Genomic DNA, 5,838 nt, shown 5'->3' on the forward strand with positions numbered 1-5,838 from the left:
CCCCCACTCACACACAGACACACACTTTCTCCCTCCATCCCCCCACTCACACACAGACACACACTTTCTCCCTCCCTCCCACCCACTCACACAGACACACACTTTCTCCCTCCCTCCCCCCACTCACACAGACACACACTTTCTCCCTCCCTCCCCCCACTTACACACAGACACACTTTCTTTCCCCCCACTCGCACACAGACACACACTTTCTCCCCCCCACTCACACACAGACACACACTTTCTCCCTCCCTCCCCCACTCACACACAGACACACACTTCCTCCCCCCACTCACACACAGACACACACTTTCTCCCCCCACTCACACACAGACACACACTTTCTCCCTCCCTCCCCCCACTCACACACAGACACACACTTTCTCCCTCCCTCCCCCCACTCACACACAGACACACACTTTCTCCCTCCCCCCCCCACTCACACACAGACACACACTTTCTCCCTCCCTCCCCCACTCACACACAGACACACACTTTCTCCCTCCCTCCCCCCACTCACACACAGACACACACTTTCTCCCTCCCTCCCCCACTCACACACAGACACACACTTTCTCCCTCCCTCCCCCACTCACACACAGACACACACTTTCTCCCTCCCTCCCCCCCACACACACACAGACTTTCTCCCTCCCTCCCCCACTCACACACAGACACACACTTTCTCCCTCCCTCCCCCCACTCACACACAGACAGACACACACAAACATATACACCTCCGAACAAAGGTGCCATTTTTCTCAGGAAGGGTCAGCAGTTCCCTCCATCAGACAGGGGCTTGTTCTTGGTCGGAGGGAGCTTGGAGCTGCGCTGCCCAATCTCAGGCCACCCTCCCCTAGCTCCCCTGGCTCCGACTGGCCCCCTCCAACACCGGCCCCCTCCCACCCCAGAGACAAGCTCCCCATTGTTCCTGCACCACTAATAAGTGACAGTTCTCTTGGTCAGAACCAACTTTAGAGCCATTCTAAACACACACACACACACAAGGTTTTTGAAGTCATGGGACAGTTATTTCTGGTATGGTTGATGATGTCAATGGGAATAAAAGTATTTCCTCACAGAGCAGTTAGTTTCCAGGGTCCGTGGGAAACCAGAGTCCGTCTTTATATTAAGTCAAGATGTACAAACCACACATTTACTATGAACATGCACAATTATGTCATAAATTAATCACTCATCTCCTATTCAATTTCCCTTCAGTCAATTCAGAAGGCCATGACATCCTCCACTCTAATGTTCACCTGGAGGTCATGTCCACCAGGGTGCCACACACACACACACACACACACACACACACACACACACACACACACACACACACACACACACACACACACACACACACACACACACACACACACACACACACACACACAGTTAGCAGACCAGAGACAGCACAGTGCACTACCCAAGGTGAAACTTCAGTCAGTTTGGACATGATAAATCCCCACTGAGCCTAAGCCTGTAAACACACCATTAACCCTCTGCTCCACCGCAGCAGCATGTTCTGTTCACCTTCAAACACCATTCATCACGGGGACTATGACACTCCTCCTGCTGCAGGTCTGTATGGGCACGCCAGCACACGGCAGGTCCTGGTGCACGGATTCTGTCACGAGACCCGTAGTGCCCTGTGAGTAGATTACACACACCCAATGGTTCCTAACGTTTGGTGAATGTTCCCTGGGTGTTGTTGGACTATGACAGCCCCTCCTGCAGGCCTGTATTATTTATCAGGCTTCGGGTCCTGTCTGGAGCACGTGTCTGGCTCTGGCTCTGTCATTGAAGCAGGTACAACAGGGTAAACTAGGCCCAGGGCAGCAATGTTGTCTGAATGTTCCCTCAGCGTTGCAGGACGATCACACTCCCTCTTGCAGGCCGCCTGTCTGGGCTAATATCCACAAAGTGTCTCAACGTTGGAGTGCTACTACAATAAGATTATATTGACAGGGGGAACCTGATCCTAGATCAGCACTCCTTTGATTCGCTTTGTGAATAGACAAACACTTTGTCACTGAGGCAGATACAGGTCTGTGAGTAGAGTAGAGTACAGAGTACACAACTCCCTGTTGTCTGAACGTTCCCCGAGTGTTGTGCAAACTGAGGTAATGTCCCATGACCGCAGCGCATCAAAGGCTTTTACATACAGAACAAGACAAACGCTACAGAAACACCAAGACGGCGACAGGGGAGTGTCCGTCCTTTCTGACGAACCAAGTGTCAACGTTTCTGAGAGCGATTTCCTGTCCTCTCAATGTTTCAGTGTAAAATAATCTGGCAGGACTTTGTGTAGAAATCTCTCACAGCAGCGTTATAAATGGATACTGTATGTCTAGATATTACCATGTTACAACTGTTGATCCTATTTAGAGGGTTAGGCTTTGCAATGAGGCCAAGAAATACAGAAAAATCTACAGAAAATGCCACACTCCATAAGTAAAATAAACTCCATAATATATGTTGCCTGCAGTTATGGCAAACGTCTCCATTTGGCTTGGAGGTTGTGTTGCCAAAATACCTCAGACTTTCAGTAATGAGAGAATGACTTGTAGCAAAACATCAGTGAAGTAAATGTCGACTTGTTAACCGAGTCTGACCCTGTTGTGGATGCCTCTCACCGCTGTGGTTCACCACAACCCTATCGTATCACACTGTAGCCAGCTCCTTCAACTCTGCAAGAAAGCTGCTTCCTCATTTACTGCTCGCAGACTCATTTTAAGCAGCTATAAGCTGAGTCCAAAAAACTCAACAATCTAAAATATGATTTCCTGAAATGTTCTGTGTTGTGATAGGCAGGCCTGCCTGGGGAGTGTGGTGCTCTGTTGTGCTGTGCAGACAGTGTACCTCTCCAGGCCTGCCTGGGGAGTGTGGTGCTCTGTTGTGCTGTGCAGACAGTGTACCTCTCCAGGCCTGCCTGGGGAGTGTGGTGTGTTGGGCTCTGTTGTGCTGTGCAGACAGTGTACCTCTCCAGGCCTGCCTGTGTGTTGGGCTCTGTGCTGTGCAGACAGTGTACCTCTCCAGGCCTGCCTGGGGAGTGTGGTGTGTTGGGCTCTGTTGTGCTGTGCAGACAGTGTACCTCTCCAGACCTGCCTGGGGAGTGTGGTGTGTTGGGCTCTGTTGTGCTGTGCAGACAGTGTACCTCTCCAGACCTGCCTGGGGAGTGTGGGTGCTCTGTTGTGCTGTGCAGACAGTGTACCTCTCCAGGCCTGCCTGGGGAGTGTGGTGTGTGGCTCTGTGTGCTGTGCAGACAGTGTACCTCTCCAGGCCTGCCTGGGGAGTGTGGTGTGTTGGGCTCTGTTGTGCTGTGCAGACAGTGTACCTCTCCAGGCCTGCCTGGGGAGTGTGGTGTGTTGGGCTCTGTTGTGCTGTGCAGACAGTGTACCTCTCCAGACCTGCCTGGGGAGTGTGGTGTGTTGGGCTCTGTTGTGCTGTGCAGACAGTGTACCTCTCCAGGCCTGACAGTGTACCCTGGGGACTGTTGTGCTGTGCAGACAGTGTACCTCTCCAGGCCTGCCTGGGGAGTGTGGTGTGTTGGGCTCTGTTGTGCTGTGCAGACAGTGTACCTCTCCAGGCCTGCCTGGGGATGCTCTGTTGTGCTGTGCAGACAGTGTACCTCTCCAGACCTGCCTGGGGAGTGTGGTGCTCTGTTGTGCTGTGCAGACAGTGTACCTCTCCAGGCCTGCACCACACAGGTCCATGACAGCCTAGCCGTGTGCAGGACAGATGCCGGGTGTGAGACGGGTCCCGTAAACAGAGCCCCGACACACATCCCTCCCGGAAGAAGACGAGGCTCAATCGAAGGGAGCGGAATAAAAACTACATTAAAAACACCCAGTGTTTTGTCAAGGTCCGCTCGTTGACACAAAGTCTGTCTCTGTGTCCCCTCTCGGTGCCCTGATAAAGGAATGATTGTGTGTCGGGGGCTCTGACTGAGTTTATTTGACACTCCAGCTCCTTTTGTGGAGGCAAGTGTCCCACTGCCTATGGCCTCCATGAGAGTCACTTGGTGTTGGACAGAGGGTCCCTCTTCAGAGGAGAAAGGGCTCTTGTTTGGGGAAGATTTTAATGGGGGAGGGGTTGCAGGGGGGTTGGAGGGGTGGATGGGGGGGTGCTGCTCTGCCCTCTGTGGTGTATACAGGCAGGCATATAGTGGGGTCTCTGTCCCCGGACCTCAACAATAGACTCAATTCTTTACTGCTAAGGAACTAGAGGTGGAGAAAGAGAGGGATGGAGGGTGAGGAGAGGAGATGCTTTTTAAGGGCTGAGGAGGCATCTTGAGAGAGAAAGAGAGAGAGAGAGAGAGAGAGAGAGAGAGAGAGAGAGAGAGAGAGAGAGAGAGAGAGAGAGAAGAGAGAGAAAGAGAGAGAGAAAAAGAGAAAGAAAGAGAGAGAGTCTTAAACCATGTACGTTATGTGCAGACCAGAGCTCCCAGGGACGCAGAGTAAACAGTCTAAACAGCTTAGAAATGACAAACCATTCAAAGTGACACAGAGGACTCATAATGAGTTGTGAGCATCTATCCTCATGGGCAGAAGTGCTGCAGTACACCATGGTAAACAGCATATCCAGTTGCCAAGCTGTAGTCTGCTGGTGAGAAGTCCATGGGACACACAGATCTACACAGGAAACACAGTGCTTCAACCCCAGATAATGTCCACTGTCTATCATCATGTAAACAGGCACACACACAACACAGCATTCATCTCACATGGTCCTTAATGACAATGGGGAAAGGTGAGAGCAATACTTTGGTATGGTGATCACTTAATCCCAAATCAAATGGATGAAATAATTGGACCACAGCAGGAGATATGCATATGAAAGAGAGTGAATAGACTGCATTTCATATAGTCTGTAACCATGCAATTACCCATGTTTACCCATTGCATGTGTAGGCCTAAACTGTCTGCATGACAGCATTAGCATGTGATGATGACAGTTGCATTGAAAGGCTTCCCTGTGTCATAGCAACCACTCCCAAGTTATTTAGTCACAGCTGAGGTGACAAGCCTGTACACTGAGTGTACAAAACGTGAAGAATACCTGGCCTTTCCATGACATTGACTGACCAGGTGAATCCAGGTGAAAGATATGATTCCTCATTGATGTCCCTTACTGATGTCTCTTGTTAAATCCACGTCAATCAGTGTAGATGAAGAGGAGGAGACAGGTTAAAGAAGGATGTTTAAGCCTTGAGACAATTGAGAAATGGATTGTGTATGTGTCATTCACAGGGTGAATGGCCAAGACAACATATTTAAGTGCCTTTAAACGGGGTAGTAGGTAGTAGTAGTCCTAAATCATAGCACAACTGGGTAGTGGCACGCACCTCTCCGAGCGCAGACGACTGGGTCAAACGCTGTGAGAATATTCCCGTTAAGGGCTTGAACGCTCGCTCATGACAGGTTTTCAACTCAAGGGGGCTTCAAAGATCTATTCCTCTTCTGAATTATACGACACTGCAAACCAGTTGTAATATGTGTTACATACAGGCGTAACGTCACAGAGGCATTTGCATGGAGACTTGGCATGCTTGGCGCGCGCTGGCAGCAAGCACCATAACCGGGAGGGTGTCGCGGTTCCAGAGAACCGACGAACAGCTGAACTATTAGGAGATGTCAGGTAAAGTCAACAATACTCAAAACCTCCTTACTCGGCATCTATGAAACATCCCATGACATTCGGTTTCATCTCCTGCATTACAAGAAGCTATGTCATTTATATGAGGTCTCTGAGCTTTCCCCACAACGTTACACTAGGAAACACTATACTGAGATAAAATTGTAAAACGTTTGAAATACCGGAACAGCAAGAAAG

General features: G+C 50.3%; 1 long non-coding RNA gene across 2 annotated transcripts; it reads right to left on the reverse strand.

Moving 5' to 3' along the window:
• Positions 1 to 2,233: 2,233 nt before the first annotated feature.
• Positions 2,234 to 3,604, reverse strand: LOC127919186 (uncharacterized). 2 transcript variants are annotated; one of them, XR_008102134.1, is made up of 4 exons: positions 3,522 to 3,604; positions 3,278 to 3,466; positions 3,035 to 3,160; positions 2,234 to 2,984 (listed from the first exon to the last, which is right to left on the reverse strand). It is a non-coding gene; the product is annotated as an uncharacterized LOC127919186 (long non-coding RNA). The 2 variants fall into 2 exon arrangements; XR_008102135.1 differs by having other exon boundaries at positions 3,278 to 3,403; positions 3,522 to 3,587.
• Between the last annotated feature and the right edge of the window lie 2,234 nt (positions 3,605 to 5,838).

This window comes from Oncorhynchus keta, unplaced genomic scaffold (assembly GCF_023373465.1).
Source record: "Oncorhynchus keta strain PuntledgeMale-10-30-2019 unplaced genomic scaffold, Oket_V2 Un_contig_15975_pilon_pilon, whole genome shotgun sequence".
NCBI classification, from domain to species: Eukaryota; Metazoa; Chordata; class Actinopteri; order Salmoniformes; family Salmonidae; genus Oncorhynchus; species Oncorhynchus keta.